Below are 24,405 nucleotides of genomic sequence, written 5' to 3'. Positions count from 1 at the left end.
AAGCATTCTAGTTGTGTCTGCCTCAAAAATCCTAGAAACCATAAATTCTACAATTTCTGCTTAAAGTTTGGATGACTTTGTTTTGAAAAATTAATATAATCTTTAAAGGTATTCCTTTATTAAGGCAATTAGATGAATGTACTATAATTTTAACCAGAAATCAGAAACTTAGAAAGTGACAAAAGGTTTTGGTTTGTTCCATTAGATAATGCAGCACACTTTTAAGATTGTCAGTTTTGAAAGGAAAGTATATATGGAGTGCTTGCTTTGGAATAATAGATAGTGCTAACTTCAAATTTATGTTTAAATGTGACAAACTGTTCAGATGTTTATGTTAGCAAAGTTATGGACAAAATCATGAACATATATACAAATTTAAAGTAAATGGAACAATGTATTTTTTAAATATTCAATTACAAAGGCCAGCTTAGGTCATGAAGAAATTTAGCCCCCATTTTGGGATGACCTTTTTCAGTAATCCCCAACAATAGGTGTATTTTCATCTGTACCTCAATATATGCATTTCTCTGATACATTTAACTGCTCCCCTGTGCTTCTTGTCAGTTTATATCATTTTATCGTAGGTTGTTTTTTTTTCTTGTGTTTCGCCCATGATTATCTTCCATTTGTTAGTTTTTGTTAGAGAGCTGCCAGGCCAGAAATACTTCTCATCTACATAAAGGAAATTTTAAAATGCTTATTTCTTATGGTTAAACTCCCTAACATCTCCAGCTTTTCTTTCTGTGTTTCTGAGAAGCAAATGCTCAAGGCAGAATATGTGCTGATGCAACCTTTATGAAAGAGGTGCAAATATTTTATAGCTAGCTATTGTGACAGATGTGTTCCCATGTGTTATTCTCCAGTCCATTCTCAAATGTACTTGCTTCAAATGCCTTGAATTTGAACATTAAATGGTTAAAAATTGTTAAAATTTGCTTTCAGGTTTTTGTTTTTGTTTTTGTTTTTTTTTTTTTTTTTCTTAAAGCAGTACAACTGTTAGTTGTTGGTGGATTAAAAAACACCAAACCTGAATACTTGTAATATAGGTATGAACTACATACATGCTTTAAGAGAAGAAATATTTTCTAAAGTTGGGTTTTCCATGTGGAAAAAAAAAAAGAAAAACCTTCCCTCACAGAAAATATAGATTCTCCAGAATTCCAAAGCTTACAAAAGAAAGAAACTTTTAGCAAAGTAGAACTATCTGGAAGCTTCAGGAGAACTGAATGATGTGATTGGCAACCTGCATTCTGTTACTTTTATGTTTATGTACTCTTCTATGCCTGCAGCACATAAATACTGTTTGTTAAACTTCTGTTGTTATGGCAAGTGGAAATCATTGCAAAAACATATAAGCATGATAGGCAGTTTCTGAGTAAAAGTAGCCACACATAACTTTCAAAACAGTTCTTTAGAAAGTGGTCTACATTTCTACTGATCAGTCATATTTTTTGATGACATTCTACTTTATTGAAAGACATTTCTCTAAAGTAATTAATACCAAGTGTAAACTTCTGCTGATATTATTGAAAAAGTCAGATAAGTAGCACAGAAATACAAAAAAATGCTTGTTGTTTTCACTTTTAATCAGGGAAAAATACTACTAATATGTTTTTGCATAGAAAAAACAAAAATAAGTATAGAACTAAATATTTATCTCTTATAAAATAGAAATAAATTATTTCTATAAAAACCATAAAAAAGGAAGACTCCAGCTCATATCAAGGCATTTTTAATACTGTTTGCAAATAAGCACTTGCAGCTAGGAATGGATGCATAGTGTCAAAACACAAGTCCATCTATCTAGCCTATATCCTGCATCTGACACAGGTTTAAAAGAAATGTCAAAGAAATAGCACAAGAAAAGTCATAGGAAACAAACACGTTCCCCTAGAAAACTGTCCAAGCTATCAACTGTTTCTGTGTCAAAGACTTTTAAAGCCAGCCTTTCATGCTCAGTTTTGTCCTGACCCCTGATGAAGTCCCAGCATCTGCACAGTGCGCTGCTATGGAGCAGAGCTGCAATGCCCATGGGGCAGTGTTACCCCTGGGCTTATCCCAACTGTGACACCTGCTCCATGCGGCTCCTACTCGGAGTGAGGCAGCCTAGTCACTCCTGTTCTTCCCTTCCATGCTGCATTATAGCATACTTTTTTCAGTCTACAACACACTTTCCGTAGGTTTTCTTTCTTCCAACTTGAAGATGAAGATGTGCTGCATTGGGAAACTGCTCCACACTGTTGGTCATCTTCCTTTACTCTTTTTCAGTCCTGCTTTATACACTGCTATGAGGTGAAAGAGATGACACCTGCCTGCATGATACAGATGGAAAAATGATATGTTATGCATTTTTTCCCTAATAATTCCTAATACTAATTTTGACTCCTGAGCACAGAGATGACTGCAACCATTGATTTATAACTATTTAACCTTGAGATCTTGCTTTTGAGTGGTAATGGTCAGACTGGGACAATCAATCCTATTTGTGAAGTTAGGATTGTTTTTTCCCCAGGACATCATTTCACATTTACTAATGCTGGATTTCATTTGTCATTTTATTACCCAGTCACTCAATCTTAGGAATTTCTTTGCAGCTCTTCAGACACAGTTAATATTAATTACTAATAGCATAGGATCATCAGGAAAATTGCCACCCCAGCATTCATCCAGTTTTCCAGTTTTCCAAATAATCTGTATTGAGCAGAACAGGTTTCAGAACCCAGCCGAGCTCCAGTATAGCTTCCCATTTAACTTTTTTATCTTTCTGTTATGGATTTGTTTTAGACAAAACCAAACCAAAACAACAACAAAAAAGCACCCACAAAAACCCCAAACAAACAAAAACCCCACCAAACATTGAACGAAGGAATTTTTGTTATAGTTATACAGTTTTACTTTCCAAAAGCAATTAAATTCTCAACAGTTTATGTATTCAAATGCCAGTGTGTTTCTTCTTCAAAAATCTCTGGCACCTGTTTATGGTTAGTTCAATGATTTCAGGTGTATCATCCCCAGTCATTCTCCTGTTACTTGCATTACTTTTAGATGCTTTGCATGGAATGAATAAAATTTTCTTAAAGAGCTGGAAGTAAAGCTACAGTATTGCTAATACAAGCAGATGCATATTAAAAGAGGACTTTCTCCTGACACCATGAGACAGCTAATAGACCTGTTCTAAGATTTTTATCACTGATAAAACTTTTGTGTGTCTAAGCTTAAACAGGTGAGTAGTTGTTGGGAGTACTGCTCTAGTAGAGTTTCCCAAGTGCCATGGCTTATTTTTCAGCATTACAAATGTACTGTGTAAATTCAGCATACAGTCTCCCTCTGCATTACAGCAACTCTGACTTGAATGGCAGTTTTGTGGTCTGTATAGAGCAGCCACACCAGATTCCCAAGACTGAGCTGCCTGCTGGCTGCACTTGTAGGATCCTATGTTGGAGTAATATTTCCCTTTAAACTCCATATGAAAGGAAAACAAATTGCCTAATAAGGCCACTCAGGGATATATTTTTTAAATTTCTGCCATTATACTTTAACAGGTTTTAGAAGTATCACAGGTTTTTGCAAAATTTCATCTTTATGTTCTCTTTGTCTTTCTTCTCTAATGGAGTGCATACAATAGCATGCATGTAACTCCCAAATAGGGGGAGAAAAGTAGCACAATGTATAAAAAATTACATACACATAATACAAACAAACATATATGACAAGATATCTAACTTCTTGACCAAAATAACAAAAATCTGAATAAGCAATGGTGATATGTCATGGGTTTTCACTTCAAATTCTTGAAGATCCTAAAAAATATTAAAAGAGGGAATAAAATCATTTCTTATGAAGAAACTAGATATGGGTAAAGAAAAAGTTTAATTACATCTAATCATATTTGCAGTGATTCATGATGGCTATTTACATCAAATGATTTTTTAAATATTAAGTACTAAGTCCATTTAAATGTAATAACTTGTATGGCAAATTTTCATTTTTATTTCAGAGCCCTGCTATTTTAAAATTTGTCATTAGAGCTAATAAGAAATTATATTGAAACTACTCCATACATTTAAATGAAGCATAAATCAATTATTGAAGCAAGGAATTTTTTCATCATTGTAATGATTATTGGAATAAATTTAATCTTGCGATGTTTCATAATGAAATCTGCAATAGTAAAAAAATTACATGGACTTAATTTTTCCTATTTGCTATTTAAAAATGTTTCTCAGTAGTACAACATTTAAGGAAATACACAAAATCTATAGAATATTCTAGACATTGAAATATAAAACCTAGGCTAATTTGCCTAACATGCTCGAACTCCATATCTGATTTTTTGTCAGACAATAGTATTGATTCATTATTTTACTTCTTTATCTTGCAGTCTTCAGAAATAACTGCAGAGAACCAAGGTTATTATAATCAGGTTTCTAATATAAACAGATAAAAGTGCACGAAGCTTGGAAAAATTTTAAGAGTGGAACATTTACACTTGTCTGCATCTCATTTAGTAGAAAATGAGAATAGTTGTAATGTGACAGCAACATTATCTGACCAGTGTATTGCTGTGAGAAGGGCGGCACAGTGGATGCAAATGAGGTGTCCAGTGACCATTTCATTATTCCTAGTTCTTTGTAACCAGGCAGGCAGAGCTGTTTGGTCACAAGATATAATGGCTGCACTTTGACAAACTATGAGGACAGGGCTGGTCACTGACAGAAACCTCTCCAGCTGTGCTGAGAACGTTATTATGGCATTATCCTTCATCCCCTCTCCTCTGCTAATGATGATGCCCTCGTTTGCCTCTCATCAAAATGTCTCTGCACCTTGCTCCCCTTAGGCACAAAGCACTCCTCCCAAATGGGTCTGCAATCCACTAACTTCTTGCCTATCATATCTCTCCTAACGCACACTATGTTGCAGATATCTCTAAAATCCAATAGGATTGGTTCAGAGGAAGATGGGGTAGCTGGCAGGCACTTTGCCTATTTCTGATAGGGATGCATATACATAATTAAGGACCAGGCTGTATGATTCCAAGCAATTTAGATTTTTGCTCGCCTTGAAATCATCCAGTTGTGCTGTGCCAATTTGCATTGCATCTGTTCCTTGTTCAAAGTCTGTGGCCTTTTTTCCAAAACCTGGTACAGAATTTTTATTTTTCAAACTGAATGTCACAGGCATTAAAAATAGTGGTGGCTGAGAATAATGCTGCACAACTTGCCCCCATGGAAGCAATACAATTCCAGAACCTCTTGCTATCCTACAATGCCTTTTCCACCACAAAGACATCCTCTGCAGGGATGGATTCTACTTCTACTGGTTAACAGCACACTGAACAATTAGCATCCCTATGTTATCCATAGGATTATATGCATCATATCAACTTTAATATCTGAGATTTTTTCCTTTTTATTTTCTTCTGAAGAGAACACTGTCTGTAACTGTCTGTAACACTGTCTGTAACTGTCTGTAACACTGTCTGAAGACTACTGTCTGTAGTTTTACCCTTAACAAGACAGTCAACTTCCTTCAGCTGGGTTGCTTTTCATGCTTTCTTTTGGTTGAATAAAATATTTGTATATGGATAACCATGTATCCTCATCAGAACACTAAATATATATATGTTTGGGATGATGCATATTTAATTAATTATAAATTCTAAAGCAGAGTCATTTACCTTCTATAAATAGAGTTCTGTAAAGCAATATATTTCTAGCACTGAGTGATTTCTTTATTTTTATAAATACTTAATTCTTCACTGTATCATCAACTTGTTTCATAAACAAATACAACTACAGTAGAAAAGCACAAAGTGGAAATGAACATTCACAGTCACATTAGTTCTGCTGTTCACAGAAAGTTTCCAAATGGACAATGAGGCAATAAGGAAACTTAAATTCCTTCTGTCAAATACAAATATAATGTGGACATTAAACTCCTAGAGACATATCCTATGATCTTGCCATGGGAAAATCTTCTGGATTTAGCAGGAATAGTTTGCTTGGAGAGAATTTAGAAGAATTAGTTCTAGGTTATAACAATACTAAAAACATAAAACAAAACTTCCCTCAGCTTCTGTGGAACCAGAATTTATCTACAACAATCTCATGCTTCTTTTGTTCTTCTATCCCATAAATGAAAACAGTTTGCCATTTTAGAGCTTTGATCTCATTTCCTTAAGAAAAAGGTGATCCTATTATCCTCTGTATCAATGTCTGTTTCTCTTAACTATGTATGATTTTTAACTTAGTTTGACCAAATTTTAACCAAAGGTGACAGATGTTGTGTAAATACTTCTCCAGGTAAAGTGCCTTGCCTGAGGGAGACATAACATACTTACCCATGACAGATGCAGGAAACAGAGGATGAAGCCATGGCAAACCAGCTTCGTTATTATTTTGCCTTCAGAATTGCATCTTTTTTGTAAAAGGTGAAGGTTTATTAGACTGATCAGTACTAGGGAATCATTAAGACATGATTTCTAAATTGGACTGTAATAATTTGATCTATAATAAAAGAAATCCCTGTATTTTACATTAGTTTTCATTCAGTCGAAATAAAACGTAAAAAGGCAGTTGTACCTAGATGACTTGTCCCTTCTTTTTACTGAAATCCATTCTGATTCCCAAGTTTATTTGAAACAAAAAGGGGTACTTATGGATGATCTGCCCCATGTCTCTATTCACTGTGTAAAAAAAAAAAAAAAATAGCTCCTTGTAGTTTATTCAGTCCACTCCCTATGATCACTGGATTCCTTCAGACAACATCCTCACAAGGACCACGTATTACATCCTTTTGAATCCCTTTGAGTCATGGTGTCCCCATTTTTCCTGTTTATAGTACTATTAGAAAACCCTGTTTTAATATTGCTAACACTATGTTGAAGGAAATAAAAGGCTAAGTATACATAACCTTTTTAAACAGTCCTTTGTGCACTGTTAAAATAAAACTTGGCTTTTAATGGCTCTGCAAGTCAGGGCACTGAATTTCAAGTATCTTCTATCTTTCCTTTTTTAATTCCTTGTTTAAAGACAGAATGCTTTTTTTTCTCCCCTCTTGGGAAAACATCTTCTAGAAGACAAGAGAAAGAGCCTGGAGGATAATGTTGCCAACAGCATGTCAGGGATGATGTCTGAAAATGAAAAGTAAACCTCCTGTTTTGACATTGGGCAGCCAGTAAAGGAGGGATGAAAGAAGATTAAAAAAAAATTGCTTCGATATGTAACTCAGATCAAAACTGTATAATTGTTAACCAATATTCTTTTCTCACAAAGCATGCTCAAAACCAAAAAAAAAGTCTGCTTTTGACTAGATCTTTTCCAGTGTAAGACCAAGAGGTATGTCAATATGACAAATGGAGATGGCTACAAATGGCTAAATCAAAAATGCTTGTGCTGCGTATAACTTACTGAATCAAAAGAGATGGTCCTGAGTCACTGTCACTGGCCAAGAATTTATTTACAGCCAAGATTTAAAATTAACAGAATTCATGTTCATGAAAAGTCATAATTTACAGGATATGCCTTGAAAAAACATTTTTAACCCAAAAGGGCAAGAAATAGGGAAGATGGGAAATCCTCTATTAAAGTATTAAAATCCAAAAGTTAAATGAAAATTAAAATCTTTTTACTCTACATCAACTTACCCCATCTATGAATTCCTCACTCCAATTTCCCCAGAAGTTAGCATGAAATTTCCTCAAAAATATTAAGGAGAGTATCTTCACAGTAATGTTTCACTGCATATCAATGATTTTAACTTTTCTTTTACAACTGCTTTTTCTGACATTCAGCTAACAAATTCTAAACCCAATCTTAATCACTGTGTTACATGAGCTGGGATTAATTAGCCAATACACAAACAAGTGGACAGATGTGATACAGAAAGGTTACATCCAGCATTTTTATAACTGTTCCCTAACTTCTGCTACATTTACATTATAATTAACTGCATGGCTAGACTGCCCAATCAAGTTCTAATTGATCCTAATTTAGTTAGATAAAGATAGATAAATTAGAATTTCTTAACATGAGCTGTTTACGTATTATTCATGTATACTGGAGCTCTTATTTTCATATCTCTGCTACTCTGATAGAAGCAGAGGTCAACCCTAACTCCAGCTGCTTCCACTGGGATGCTCTATTAGGTTGTCATGGGCAACTCAGGTTGCTTAAGAAGTGAGCAGAAAGAGAATTCTTCATCTACCAGGACTTAATTAAGTTCAGGATGCTTAATTAAATGTTCCCTAATCATGCTCCAACAGTTGCCTAAACTATATGTTTCAGATTAGGTTCAAGGAGAATTTTCCTAAATTGTTTACAAATAGTTTGCCAAATCTTTGCCATTAGGTTTTACAAAGCCATTAGGTTTTACAAAGCCATTAGGCTTTCCTCTTCCTACACTGCAAAACATATGTTTAATACCTGTCTCTGTCACCAATAAAGAGGAAGAATTTCTGTGTTTATTTCCAGGAAGCAAAATAATTAATGTGGTTATCTTTTCTTTGAAATGTACATAAACATAAGAATTCACAGTAAAAGGAAAAATAAAGGCTGATGCAAAATTTATGAATGATAAGAGGTGGAAAAAAACCCTAGAAAGTTAATCAGATTTGTTGCCCTTAGTGCAGTAAAGAGGAACTTTACCTCTGAGGAAGGCAAATTTCCAAACTGGACATCTGCATTACTGTCTAATTTAACCAGTTTATAAAGTTATGTGAACCCACTAGCTCATTACTGCAAGTTGCAAAACACTTAATTTATTCATAAAAAATTGAGTGTTCTATTTTACAATATGCTAATCCGGAGGGATTAGAAAATTATTCTAATAGTGAAACATTTCAGTATTAAGTACTGTATATTTTATTGATTTACATGACAGGTGAAAATATATCTCAGTTATAAGGCTGTCAGAATAAAAGAACCTCCCACAGTTTCTACCTAATACACATTTGGGCATGAAGAAGTAGGTATTAATGAAAAAAGCAGTTTAACCTTTGAATGTTACAATATTACATGTTGACACACTTTTTTTTTCTTTTCTTTCTTTCCCTCGAGGAGCAGCTAGAACTAAGATACACTTCATGTTTTCTGCTCTTAGAGAAAATTAATTGTTTTTTCCATAAAAGTTGGTGCTGAATCCCTTCCAACCTCAACCACTCTGTAATTCTGTGAAAGTTTCATCAAGTTTAGATCTAAAGTATCAACACAAAGCACCTGACCCTAATGATTTCATTGCATTCATTAGGCACTGGATTACAGCAAGATGCACATAATTATGATGCAATGTATTTGTGGTAATATAACTGTACCCTTTGTTTCTGGGGTCAGGGAAATACTGTTCTCATAGCCTTTGCTCAAAGACAAAATGAGTCAAAGATCTGATGTTAGATCAATTTTGTGTATAAGTTTGCACTGATTATGAAGGAGCATTCATTTAAATGTGATATCTTAGTAAGATGTTACAGTGCTTTCCAAGGTATTAATCATGTTTTTTAAAATATGTACTGTAAAATGTTTCCTATGTTGTTGACCTATCTCCAAAAAGGACTAAGTGCACAAAGTCTTTAAAGCTTCCTCTTCTAAGATAGTTCTGTATCCTCCTTCCCCCAGCACTGGCATGGGCACTGTGCCACTTTACTCAGACACCACAAGGCACTGAGAGCAGGTGGCTTTACAGTGGAAGAAACTAATCTGAAATATACAGACCATGCACGATGCAAGTTGGTTTTGGAATAATTATAAATCAGAAACAAAATCAAATTCATTGCTGAGCAATCCAGACACTGGGAAAACAAACAAACAATGACTGAAATTCATCAGCTAAAATTTTTTTCATACAAGCAGTTCACCCTGCTCTATTAAAGCTGCTGGAGAAATCTCATAGAAGAAACCCATTAAGCACTTCAAGTGTGTTATTTTCGCTCTGGGCTCAGAGAGTCTTTTTCTGTGTCATTGCACTGGTCCCACTCAGATGAAACAAGCAAATATAGAAATATTGGCAGCTTTCATACTTGCTTTTTGTCCCAAGCCCAGCGGGTGAACAACACTGAATCTCCTTGTTTGTAAGCTTTTCTAAATGAGCCTAAAGGGTCTTGCTCATGAAGGTTGAAATATCTGGCAAATAGTAACAGCTTTAGATTGTAGCTTATAATTAGAATTGCTTGAGCCAGTTCAAAAACAGTGAATCGAGCCAGAACTTAGTCCATTGAAAAATCCTTCAATTTCAAATAAGGCTCCTTTAGATAATAGAAGATTTAACATTTAAAAGTTCAAATGCAGCAAAATATTATTAGGTAGTATTTTCTTTTCAAATTATGTGTACTGGTATCCAGTCATGAATTACAGCTCATTTTGTGTCATCTGTGAAAGAGACAGCTTTCCTGGAAAAGTAAGCTGCAAATTACTACATTTTACAGACTTCGGCATTGTGTCACAGAGGAGAATTGGGTTGGACAGAATAGAAATAGAATGAATGTAAAAACAGGAGTAACATAATAAAGATGAATTCAGTGAACTTGAATCAGAGAGGGAGCACAGCATTCAGAATTAAAAAAAAAAAAAAACCTAAAGCAAAACAAAAGAAAAAAAACCAAATTTGGGAACATTAATCAAACTGAGGGACAGGAATAAAAATTATGGAGAATCCGCTGAGATTTGAGAAGGCAAGCAGGAATTTAGAGCAAAAAAAACCTCTGAAAAATATTTTATTTGTCTTGTCTCAAAAAACTATTTTTGACTATGGAGCTCTAAGAAGCAAAATTTCCATAGAAAGGTAAGGTTCATAATCTTCTCTGACATGGTCATCCTGTTTCAGTTTTGTCCTACTAAATTTAAAGCTAATATGTTTTAACTACTACATTTCAGCTATAAAAATTCTTTCCTGAGTTTTTTTTTTCCACAAAGAGGAAAAAGAATAAGCATCTATAATACTTTACACCTTTGCTATTTCATTAACACAGATGATTGGTGACTCTGGGTTTAAAAACATTTTTTATCTAAACACGTGTCATGGTTTGACATGGAAGTGAATTTTTTTTCAGGAAGTTTGGTCAAACCAACCAATGGTCAGGTTTGGATATTGGCACTTTGGAGTGACCACTGAAGGCATGGACACGCCTCTGAGAACACAGGGGGTTAAAAGCAAGAACTCCCAGGAGAACTGTCTCTTTGGTTCCGGTCGTCAGAGAGTGCAGACTCTCCCCTGCCCAGCCATCGGCTGGGTGGGGGAGGGGAAGCCACGCGGTCTTGTCCAGGTAGGCCGAGGGGGCTGAGGGTCTGGAACTGAGCCAGCTCCTGGACGGAAGGGTGGAGAGAAGCAGAGATGCCTTTGTCCACCCCCCCTCAGAAGGAAAGAGACAGAGAGCCTGATGGCACGTGGAGATTTGCCGGCAGAGGAGAAGGAGAAAGTGGGGGGGATGATGCCCAGTGTGGGAGACAGGATGCTGGACAGAGATTTCAGCTGTCCAGGGAGTCTGAACTTTTAACCCTTTCCAAGAAATGAGGGCTTTGTAAAATATTACTCCTCCTTGATTTGTAGTGGAAGAGAGACAGTCCGGGACCTGAGATGTTAGAAGAAGAAATATTTAGGTGGGAGGAGATGATGAAGTAGCATTTGGCTGGACTTTTCTTGTTAGCCATAGACTGAACCAAAATCTCCTGCAATAGAGACTGCATTTTAGGGGGATGCAGTGGTGACCCAAGGAGACCTGCTTCAGCTTCTAACAGCACAGGAATGGCAAGAACAGAAGAAAGCTGAGGAGGGAATGGTGATGCCCTCTGTCTTCGGGAAAGAAGATGATTTCTGTTCTTGGACCCTTGGCCCCAGGGGAAAATGGGGGGGAATGTAGTCCCAAGATGAGAAGCTGAACTGTTGTATCTTTGGGTCCATGGCAAAGTATCCTTAAAGGAGCCCTATGAGCAGTCTGTCCATGCACAGTGGTGAGAGCATTGTGACGTGGAAAGGAGAGTGTCACACTGGCAGATTTTCTCTGGGCGGTTGCCATGTGTGACAGGGAAACACAGGAGGTGGCAACTGTGTTTCCTGGGGGGCCTGTGGTGCAAGAGAGACTTCTCTCTCCCTTGATAGCTTGAGTATTGATTATCTGAAGGGTGGTAATTTGATCAGGAATCCCGGGTGATGTTTCATAGTGGCTGTTTCAGAAATTGGAAGGAGGAGGGGTGTTTTAAAAGGTCTTCATCCTGGATTTAGTTCATGTGTTTTCTGTAGTAGTAGTAGTTTAATAAAGTTTTTTTTTTCCCCTTTGTTATTAAGCTTGGGCCTGCTCTGCTCTGTTCCTGATAACGTCTCACAGCATTTATTTGGGGAAGGTGCATTTTCATGGGGGCGCTGGCATTGCGCCAGTGTCAAACCATGACAACATGGCTAAAGAGAGATATTGTACAACTTGGATGTAACTATATCCAAATGCCTTATGAGGATCAAACAATAAGCAGAAGAATGAAACATATTGACACAAATGTAACAAAGACCTCCCTAGGATAGAATGATTTCTCTGATTTCTCTAATTTCTCAACTTTTATATGATTTATTCTAATGTACTCCTTTCAGCTGAATTGGAAACACCATTCTTGCTACCATTTGCTCTATCTGCCTTTTGGCATGATCTAGGAAGCATACATACATGAAAATGGATAGATAACAAAATAACTAGAATGAAATTACCATTTCAGGTTCCAAACTCACTTTTTGTTTTACTGAAACATCTTCATTTATTGCCATGAAATTTGAGGCTGGAGTCTATAATAAATGAATATACAAAGTTTCATTCAATGCAGACTGCTTAATCACATTATCAAGGTCAATAATGAAAAACCTCAATGCATGTTAGTTCTCCATTTACCTTTTTGCTACACAGTCTTCAAAAAATGCCTGTGCTAATCCTAACTACTTTCACATTTCCTTTGAAAACTGTGAAAAAGAAAAAGATATATTCCCATTAATATTTTTTAAATATTCCCATAACATAATAGTAATACTTTTCATACTTTATATAGTTTGCTAATAGATGCAGTCAACTCATGAATATATACAGTGATAAACAGGAATAGTATGTAATCCATGTTGTTCGCTATGTGTAAATCATGAGGAAAACGTTTCAAGAAGCAACACTGTCACTGCTAGCCATGGGGTTCATGGTATTTAGAGTTAAATTAATTTATGTCAGCTATGTGAAACACACAGAACATACATAGTCTTTAGAAGCACTTCTTTAGAACTCGCTCTGTACTTTATATTGTAATGTTTCACTGTAAGATGATTTGTGAATTCACCAAACTTCAGGCTCTGCTAGGCTTATTTCCTGACCTATGCTTGCAATCACCTCTAGCTTTCTCTGAGAAGTCAGAGACTCTCTTGAAGGACTATATTCATTTTGATGGCATGCCTGTTGTTTCGTTTACTGCAATAGTCATTAGCAAGCTGCAATACATGCACTTAGGGGACTGGATAACAATATGTACTTGTAATGCAGAGGGAAAAACATTTGAGGGGTGGAATATATTTTCTCTCCTCAGCAACAGATACAGTGATGGCAACAATAAAAGTTGAAACCGCTTAGCAGTTCAGTGGCTCATCAAACTGGAACACTGATCTCATTTCCTGCAAATCACTTTCCCCACATGCCTAATGATTTGATCATCACTCATTTTTTAAAAAATTACCTAGTCATGAAAAAGCCTGAATCCCTCCCTTATCGTGAACAAACTCTAAGGAAATAGGGTTTAAGAATGTTATGTATCTTCTGAAAACATTTCCAATCCCTACAAATCAAGAAAAGGTTTATTGTGAAAACCCTCTGTATTAGCTGCAGCACTTAAAATGCTTGCCTTGGTAAGAATGTAGAAAGGCCAAGACATAAACAAAGCTGAAATGCTGGACAACATTTTAATTGTCAAAGGTGATAACACCTTTGTCCAAGAAATATCTACCACTACTAGCAATGGTGGAAGTAGTGATGGTGGGGGAACAGTGAAGAGAAATCTCATGTCACTTCTGGTCAAGTACCTCTCTTTTTAGGCTAGCAATTTTCTGGACAGTTTATACTCTTTGATAAAGAGTAAACAAAACAATTCAGTCCCTCAGACTGAAATCTCCTATTTCTGCAATATTGTCTTCTCTGACCTATTCTAAGATGCTTAGAGAAGACTATTCAGTTCCTCCTCCTGAATGGAGAGTTGCACTTCTTGTTAGCTGTATAATAGATGAGATCTCTAAATTTTATTTGTCTGCAAATTCATGCACATCTTTCTGCCATTCCAGATGATATTCAAGCACAGTAAGACTTGCACTGAGTTGAAACCTTTTATTTCAGTTGAGCAATAAAATGAACATCTAACTTATTTAGAAGTTTTCTTATCTTCTGTTGGAAAATATCTGCCCATAAAATATCTGAATAGCAACAATTTGTGTGTCCCATCCAAAGATGTCCAGCAGTGAATATAGTTTGAATGGAATTAATAAATACAATCAAATTTTGGCATTTGTCCAAGTACAGCATATTATACTTGCTACTGTTCATGGCATGCAAAATGCAATGTTGGAAATAAAATTTAGTATTTGTAAAATATATTTGGAAACCTCTTGCTGCTATATATCTCCCTTAATACATTAGGTAACATGATATTTTAAAGCCTCTAAATGAATTCTTTACAAGGCTGCTTTGGTTTTTGATAATGTGCAATAGTAAGAGTAATAGTAATACTTACCCTACCCTGCAAGGATCTCAAAGGGCATTTAAAAAGAAAATAAGTACCATTATCTCCACATTAGATAGAAAAATTAAGGTAGGAACAGGGTGTGTTAGTACCCCATGACAATAAACAAGCTAGTAAGAACACAACATGTGCCTCTTAAAATTTATGCTCATCTTCTTGCTGACTAACATTGCCTCCATAATTTTTTCTAAGCAATTCATGTCTTTCAGTACATTATTTTTCACTATGAGTGTTTGCAAAACAGTGTTTGATCACTGTCCAGTCACTATTTGCATCCTTTGTCCTAATCTCCATGTAATCCCTTCAGTCATTACTGCCTCATCCAATGTGTCATATTCACAAGCCACAGAAACTTGTATCAGAGAAGCATAGACCTGTAAAAGACATCATACTATGTATCTGCTATTACCATGAAATTGTGGAACTTTTCACAGGAAACAAAAGCTCTTGATGATTCCTACAGTTAGTAGAGTGCTTTCTCATTGGTGGCATTGAATGAGAAGGATATCTGAGGTGGCACACAGCATGGAGGGAAAATTCATGCAGGAGCAGAGCAGAGGCTCTCATAACACAATTGCAGTCATTAGCTTTGTCAAACAAAATTCTAAGAACCAAATTATGCAGAGAAATGCTTTATTAGCACTTCAGCAGAACAGCAAAGAATTACACTTTTACCTGAGATTTTCATCCTCTCAAGGAATTTCAGTAGACATTTTCTAGAAAGCTGAGGTAAATAGCAGTGCACCTGTCAGTAACATGAGAAAGAGTCACTTTGCTCTGTGATAACAAACAGATAAACATGTGGTCTTCTGGTTTTTAAATTCTATAGAGAAATAATATTCACATGGTATCTTCATAAATTGGTGTTCCTCTATAGTAGCAGCGAATGTTTCTGCACAATAAAGAGTCTTAACACTACATAGAATGTTGTTTTCTATTGGCATCTTGTTATCTTTTCAATTGGATTCATGGCAAGAGAAATTGCTAGAACTGCCATTCTAAATAATAAGAAAGTCAAAGGGGTTTTTAAAGTTGGAGACATTGAAAGATGTGTTTGTTTGGTTATTTTCTTCTTAATAGCTGAGTAGTTTTTTGAAAACTCTGATTACAACTGGAACATGTCAGATTTTGAACTTCAAATACCATTTCACACAACTTTAAAATGAAATTTCAAATTTAAATGCATTAATCAGTGAATATATCACCTTGTAGGTCTAAGAGAACTTACAGCAGAACTTGTCTATCAGCTAGCTACCTTGACAATATTGTTGACAGAAAAAAATTTTGACAGTTCAGTTAATTTTATAATTAATCTAATGACCTTTCTCCCTCTCAAATATAGGTCATTGCAGCCATCAATTAATCATGGCATCATGCAAATTATTTCATGGTCTCATATGCAATAAGCCCTTTCTCATAGTTTTCAAATGAAGAGCCTGGGCAGCAAGATGAATATTCTAAGGATGTATCATTGTTTCCTTATCCTGCTCTTGTACTCTTTACTACACATCTACTCCTGGCCACGGTTTCATTTGGAATATAAGGATGGATGGACTTGATACAATCTGGCACTCCTGTTCTTATTAGAGAACATTATTAACAGAGACAGCAAATTGTTAAGCAGTATCAGTTTCCCTGGTTTCCCTGTTGATGATACCAAGAACTGAACAAGAACTGAACGAGAACTGAACTGCTAAAAGTTTGTTCTCTACACATGGCTTGAAACATGCTGGGAGGAGAGGTAACTAACATATGCTCTACCATTATAAACACTTTTCTAGTCCTGTGAAAAAAGCAAGCTTTCAAACTGTCATTTTGCAAGAATATCAAATACATGCACTTTCACAATGAAGAGAGAAATTTCAGCACAAGTACTCAGAATTAGTTATTTTGTGAGATTATTTGCCTACCTATACAGTAACTATGGCTTTGTAATACTATAAACAACTGGCATAACATACAATAATAAACATTCTCAAAACAGAGGCATCAACCTACTTTCAAACCACCTCCCACATAAAAATGACAACAAGACAGGCTGTCAATACACCTGAAAGTCAATAACATCATGCTGTGTTCTGCTATTAAAAATAAACTTTAAAATATTCAGAGATAAGAGTAGAATGCTCATGATTAGTCCTGCATCTGCAAATGCAAAGACGACTAGCCCCAACAGCTCAAATGCCCTCAGCTCTCACCCTTGGGTCTGAGGGAAGTTGCTTCCTACACAAGGTTGGAGCTACAAAGGTGTTTTGAGCTGGAGCACAGGTCCAGCAGTGATTCCGTGAGGAGCATATGCAGAATCCTCTGTCATTACTTCAGGAAATGACAAGGTTTTGGCATCATAATTTATCATTGCAGTGTGGTCTCAATCATTTTATATAACATTGTTTTACCATTGTCTTGACACAGTAAAGTGGTCTCCATAGACTTACATTGGCATAATTTTGCCATCGTCTTGACACTGTAATACAGTCTCTATAGACCTGAATTGAATTTTTGTCATTGTCTTGAAATTGTAATGTCCTCTTCCCAGGCTTGTCTTCATAAGCACATCCTCACCATTATGTCATCCTCATTCTGAAACCACTGGGCACTTTTTCTATTAAACTTTGAAAAAGATACTTCTTGAAAGCTGATCCTTGCATGTAATCAGTGACTATTTTAAAGCTCCTGTCATTATTTTACAGGGCTTGAAAGAATTTGTCAAATCAGAAGTTGTTCCAAGAAAATCCAAAAACTAGTGTGCTTAAAGTATACGCAAATGCACTAGGCATTTGTGCATTCAAGTTCAATATTTTCTGGCTTGAAAGAACATCTTAGATTAGGCCAGGTCATAATGCTTTTGATTCTGTATCCTCTACCCTGTAGGGCTGCTTAGAACACTTGATAAAACAGCATTAATTGATTAAACTAAGTATGCTTTGCAAAAACACTGGATCTTTGCAGCTCAAGATCACTTCAGTCCTCTGGTTTTTATGATGAGCAACCAAGAAATTTCTGTCTTATGTTGGATAGATCTGATCAGGACAATTTCATTTTAGGGATTGATACTACTGGTCCTTCTTCTTAATAGTAAAATACTGAATCAACATAGCCATTCAGGTTTACTTCCTCTGAACAAACCAAATCAAACTACTTTCCTTCCTTCATCAAGATTACAGCAATATTCCACATGTAAATACTTTCTGAATTTTTCCTGATTTTAACAAATGCCATTTGAGTATTTTTTCTTGCAGTGTCACACATAGGGTGAAATAATACTTTAAAGAAAAAACAGTGCTCAGTATTTGCAGAATACTTACAGGTAAGTGATGCTGACTACTGAACTGGGAAGTTCTTTGCTTGTTTCACCGACATAAGGTATGTGACTCTTTGGGGTGGTGCTATGCAGGGCCAGGAATTGGACTCTACGATCCTTGGGGGTCCCTTCCAACTCAGCATATTCCATGATTCTGTGATTTCTAAAGGAAAGTGTTTCCTTTCTAAAGGAAGGTGTTTTCCTTACACTGCTTATAGAACATGAGGCAAACTGATTTATACATTGGGCAATCTAGAGAAATTAATCTGTAATAGTCAACTAGCCTGATTGTCAACATACTGGTACTCCTCTTCCTCACTGTGCCCTGGAACATATTCTTACAGAAACATAGGGAACTCTTCACTGAACTCCAGCTGAAAGAAACATCTTCAACATGACAAAGTATAACGTTTTTAGGAACATTAAGCTCAGCACAATATTCATACAATCTTTTCCTTTGAAGGTACAGGTGAAATGGCTTTTGCTTTACTAGTAACAAATTGCAGGCATAGAAGAAGAGTGAAGTTAATTTTAATGATGTATGAAATGATTAATGTCATCAGGAATAAAGAGACTTTGCCTGATAATTTGGAATGCAGAAATAATAGAACAGAATACTGACATTCACAAGTTGATGGTGCATCTTAATTAAAACTGAAAATTAGTAAGGTAGCACCCTTGTGTTAGAGAGGGCAAGTCAGATACCTAAACACAGGTGCTTATGGTCAGCCAGAAATGCTTGGGTGCTCTGCCTCTACCCACTCTGAACACTCTGGAAGGGTACAGACTTCCTGCAGGTCTTATCTTCTATCTGTCAGCTGTTGCAGAAGCCTTGCAATAACCCAAAGCACTTCAAATGGCCCCAGATACTTATGTTTCTGCATCTAAATCACATCCTGGAACCTAAATTAAATTTAGATTATTTGGGCTTTCACTGACTTATGTCAGTGAAGTGAAAACAGCAGGAGTAATGTTAATGGGCTTTTGATAGCATGTAAATGCTGCTTGTGGCAAGCACAATTTATGCAATTTGCCTGCTAAAGGTGGCGCAATATTTTTTTAACAGAACTTCAGAATAAAGCTTAATAAAAGAAAATAGTTGAAAATGATAAAATAAAATGTGTGTCAGAAAAAAAAAACAGTCAGGACAATTTTAATAATTTCCCTGTTCTTTTAAAAACCTCAGTGATACAGCAATGATTTGACCTAAAACTTGTTCTTTCTCTCAGAACTTAACACTCACTTTCCTTTGTATCAAAATAGCATTTGTCATAATAAGATGCAAAGTAACTGAATGCTATGTAACACAACATGACACAATACAGTTAACAGAATACATTTAAAGAACAACACTCTTTTATTCTCAAATCAGATAGCCACCATCATTTCAGAGAACAGGTATCTAATTATAAGTATGTGTGTGGACTCATGCAGAGCAGACAATGAGATGTCTTGGCTACTTGCAAACCAGCAGATACTGTGGTTCACTGAATTTCCAGATTATTTGAGGGCAGTTTGTCACATCTCTAGATATTTTTTTAATGAGTTCTCTTTGCATTTACCAAGCTCCATGTTCATTGTTTTGTAAAATTCTATTTGTTCAATTCCCATCTAATGCTGCTGAACTTTTCCAAGCAAAATTAGCTAGTGTCTGAGGAAATACATATATATACATATATATATATATATATATATATGTGTGTATATATATATATATATACAAAATATAGCCTTGCAAAGATTTTCTACAGACAAATTAGACCAATAGAAGTAAATTTACGGTGTTGAATTGAAACATCATAACAAGAAAGATGACCGGAATTATCCACTTAGTTCAAGTAGTGGCAAAATAGGACACCAGAGAGAAATTTATAGTAGTTTCTACAATACCTATTATCCTATTTAGGCCCTGATCCTATAATTGGGTTTGCCCAAGTGGATCTGATTGCAGGACAAGAGCTATATATCGTATGCTTTTCAGGGTACAGGCAATTGGGATTTTTTTTGCCATTTGAAGGGGTTTTTAATATTATAGGTGAGGCCTAGAGCAAAGCAGATGCTACTGCAACAAAAGATAAAATACTGAAATAAGTCAATACAAAGATTTTCTTCTTTTCACTGTGTAATGAAGGTCTGTAGGCACATTGTATCAGCACTGGCTATAAAAAATAAGAAGACATTGAAAGATAAAGAGTGTTTCCAGAGAGTTTGGGTCTTTATTTCAGTCCACAGTAGAAACAGCGAGGGATTCTTGCCTTAATAATAACCACAGTTTAATACTGATTTATCAAAGCTTCTCTCTGAAATTTCAACATGGGCAGGCTAGAATCTCTGACTGTAAATAGTAATATTTGATATCTCACACTTCCCTAAGACTTTTCAACCAAGGAAGTTAAACTGCTTTACAAATATTAATTAAGGCTTAATTAAGCAATTAATCAACTGTGTCATATTACTTTATAATTATGATATATATTGCTCCCAGTGTGTGGTAGGCAATTTGTAGATATATGAATGAATCTTGTCCTGAAATGTAGAAATTTAGATAATGTGTTTTTTCCTTGTTAATCATGACCCACAGGATCAAATATTTCTCTCTCATCATCATCTTCGAGCTCTGTAGTGTGACCACCACCAATTAAGAGAAAACATCTAGCTACCGCTCTGTTGGACAAGGTCCTACTCATGATGATTTTTGTGGTGGGCTCCTTTCAACCACCTTTACCTCTCTCCCAGTTTATATTTCGTACAGAGGTCTGAAGCTGGGAAGTGTCACAGTGACGGTGGCTGTGCAACCCAGGCATTTTCAGCTTTTCTGTGATCTCTTTGTTCTGCGGTACCTTTGGGAAACACAATCTAGGGGTTGGTCTGCACCACAGGCATATCTTAAAAACATTTCCAAGAGCAGTGGGTTAACTGTGTTGCAGTGTGACTGGCCCTGACTAATAAATGTCTACCATTCAGCAGTGTAAACTCCCTATCCCTGCAAAAGACCACCAACCTGATTTAACAGTGTTGTGGAAACAGCTGCATTTTTCCAAGGAATGCCTCAGAAGAAATGTATTTCCACAGCTTCCCTCTTTTGTAGTCCCTGAAAAATACAACTGACCTGTTTTTTATGGTGAGTATTTCGCACAAAAGTTAGCAGAAAACACTGCTCATATAATATTGATTCTTTCTACAGCTGGTTAAATAATACAAATAAAAACATACTTATGTGAATACATTGCCTGGGATTAAAGATGGGGAGATTAATTTTAGGTAATAGTCACAACAAATAATTTAGTGAGTTCTACTCACAGGGTGTGTGTTTTTGTCTTTGAAATTATATTAAGGAATTTTTTTCCTTTAATCTACATAATCACCAAGTTACTCCAAATGGCTGCTCAGAGTCCCAGAAATGCACAGTTCACAGTGCACGTGTCCAGGGGTGCAGGGCCTGCTTGGGGTCAGAGCTGCACTTATAACACCACAGCTGTCCTCCTGTGCAAGCCTGAAAGGTGCCTCCCACCACTGAAGCTTGACAGGTCTATTTTACATAGTTTTGGTTTTTTTTTTTTTTTTGTTTTTTTTTTGTTTTTTTTTTTTGTTTTTTTTTTTGTTTTTTTTTTGTTTGGTTTTTGTTTTGTTTTGTTTTGTTTTGTTTTGTTTTGGTTTTTTTTGCATGGGATCACAGTTCTAATCCAGTAAGAAATGTCTTCTCAGAGCTATCACTTAATGGAGACAGAATTTAACTGGGACTAGGAAGAAGAGTTCATTTCCTCAACTAGCTTAGATTTCTGCCATTGTTAGCCTGCCATTACTTAATATTTATCAAATATTAAGCTTTTACATTTATTTAGCAATCATTTTTATTTAATAAATATTACACTTTTCCTTAATATTTATCAAAGCACAGCCCTACAAGGCACTGTCAGGATGTTGTGAAAATAGAATTCATTTGTGATTGTGAAGCTTTCCCTTATTACCATAGTGTTGAAGGTCACATGAGTGAAACAAATTAAAAGGCCATTTCTTCTAATCAGCATGCATTTTTACCACTTGCTATTAACATTTTTTCCTTTAAAAAAATTAACGAGTATGTTTACCATTTTACTTAAGTGTAATGTAAAAACCTTGGTATTTTAAGAGGAGTTAATTATATCACATGGAACAAAATTGGATGTGGATAAATAACAATTTCTTAAAGGTTTCTATAATATTAAACAAGTCTGAAAACATATGAATGAAAAAAATCCTAACTATGTACTAGAACTTGTAATGATATCAGTCTGCCATTAAAGAGAGTCTGCATTTGTGCCTTGATTATATTTTGAAGGTTCAAGCTCTAATCCATTATTGAAACAAGAATAGAATATAAATTTTTTCACAACATTCTTAGCACTGAATCTTCTGGATATTTACTACCCTTGATACTTGCATTAAGAGGTCTGTATGGACATTTGAAGAAAAAAAACCTGCCTGGTTTAAAAAGAATTGAATAGAATCCTGAGGAAACAGAAATTGAGGCACCTTTCCCAAAGCTCATAGGAAAATCAAAATAACAAAACTGGTTAAAAATCTCAGTTCATATCAATTGTAAGGCTAGAAATTCCTGCAAATACTGGACTCCTCCTGATGGATGATATGCTGTACTAGGTCATTTGCTACTACATATTCTACATCTATGAACTTCCTTAGGCACTCTTCCTCCTCTTTTTATAGAGTAAAATAATGCAGGGATCATGACACGAAGCAGAGGATTTTAAACAATGCACTTGAAATTCCACTGTTTGCATTTTAGGGAGAAAGATGATGAACTAAAAAATAATTAATATATTTGTGGGTTTTAGGAAAATTCATGCATATATCAAGTTATATGTAATATATTAGTTTTGCTTTTGATCCAAAGAGATAATTATTACTATTAAAATATTCCTGCTTAGTTAACAAGATATTTTAATGGGCTTTAAAAACCTAAAGGTAAAAGGCCGAAAGTCTACAGTGAACATCAGGACATAGAGAAGATTCTCTAGCAGATTAACTGCCTTGATAAAATGGGGTTATATTTCTTCATCTCTGTATACAGGTAGTTTGTGCTCATGGGTATATAATTTGGCAATTTACCTGCAGAAAATGGAAAAGATACAATTAAACGGTAAAACAAGATTTTACTAATTCTCATTTAGATTTTACTAATTCTCTCAGCTATATCTGTGAATCAGTCCATCATGTCAGTTATTGTTGCAGATAAACAGGTCAGAAATAGGAATTTTATTTTATTTTTCTTTAAATATTACAAAAGTTCCACATATGGCAAAGTAAAATGGACATGTGTTTGTACAAAAGTTCATCTAATATAAACACTCAAACATGAAGGAAAAGATAAAAAATATTTTTGCTTATTCCTGAAAGAAAGCAGCAATTGTCACCATTATAAGACTTATCAGTCATAGATACACAAAAGCGAAAACATTTTAAATATTCAATATTCATACCAAATATATGCTTCAAGACATATTTCATTTGAATTTTTTTGTTTCATTTTAATCTTTGAAGGATTCAGCAAAGTTATAGCACAAAACATTGTCTTTTCTGGAAGCTCCCTATTTATTACTATAGCTGCTCTTTATCATTTTGCACTGTAGTAGCCACTGTGCATCAGCAGCTTTCCTGGCAGTGTATTGTCTAGAACTGCTAAGGAAGATGTCTGTTCACTAAGAATCTGTCTGGCACATTATTCTGATATGCTCCATAAGTTAGCAGATCAATAGTTAAAAAAAAAAATCTTTGCTTTCTGATATTGCATGTCCTTTGTTGCTTCAACCATTAACATTTGTGAGCTGCCATCAGTAATTTCTTTAATGAGATTGTTGTGGTTTTCTTTAGGAAATGTAACTGTCAGGCATTTTACATTTGTCCCTACTAATAATTCCCCAGGCCTTTATTAAAGAGATTTACAGATTTCTTAAATCCACAGTCCTGCATCACTCAGATACACGGTTCTAATAAAATGATAAATTACATTTTATTCTTCTTCTTATCCTTACAAATGAACAAATTAAAAAAATGTTTACTAAGCAGTCTAGCAGAAGGTAACAAATTAAATGCTACTATTTTCCATCCCTTTTAATATAACCAATGCAGAAACATGTGAAGCAATGTACAGTGCTATGATTTAAAGCACATTTTTAAAGTCAAATTGAAATCTTCAGAAGAGAAAAGGAAACATTGTCTGTAAACATGATTTTTATCCAAGATATGAGGATGGATGCTCACACAGTATTTTCTTGCAGCTGTTTTGGTGGGAGGGGTGGGGGGGGTTTATTCTCTTTCCATAAGAAAAATGCTAAATTGTTAGTGGTTATTTTGCGCAGGTCTTTATTTCAG

At 35.3% G+C, this 24,405-nt stretch overlaps 1 long non-coding RNA gene across 1 annotated transcript; it reads right to left on the bottom strand.

The window, feature by feature from the left end:
• Positions 1-1,734: 1,734 nt before the first annotated feature.
• Positions 1,735-15,482, bottom strand: LOC128789568 (uncharacterized). Its single transcript, XR_008431447.1, has 4 exons — positions 15,411-15,482; positions 12,863-12,930; positions 12,706-12,759; positions 1,735-2,312 (listed from the first exon to the last, which is right to left on the bottom strand). It is a non-coding gene; the product is annotated as an uncharacterized LOC128789568 (long non-coding RNA).
• Between the last annotated feature and the right edge of the window lie 8,923 nt (positions 15,483-24,405).

Source organism: Vidua chalybeata, chromosome 6 (genome assembly GCF_026979565.1).
Source record: "Vidua chalybeata isolate OUT-0048 chromosome 6, bVidCha1 merged haplotype, whole genome shotgun sequence".
Lineage (NCBI taxonomy): Eukaryota > Metazoa > Chordata > Aves > Passeriformes > Viduidae > Vidua > Vidua chalybeata.
Note: the sequence above shows the minus strand (reverse complement) of the source record. Positions and strands in the feature narration are given on the sequence as shown.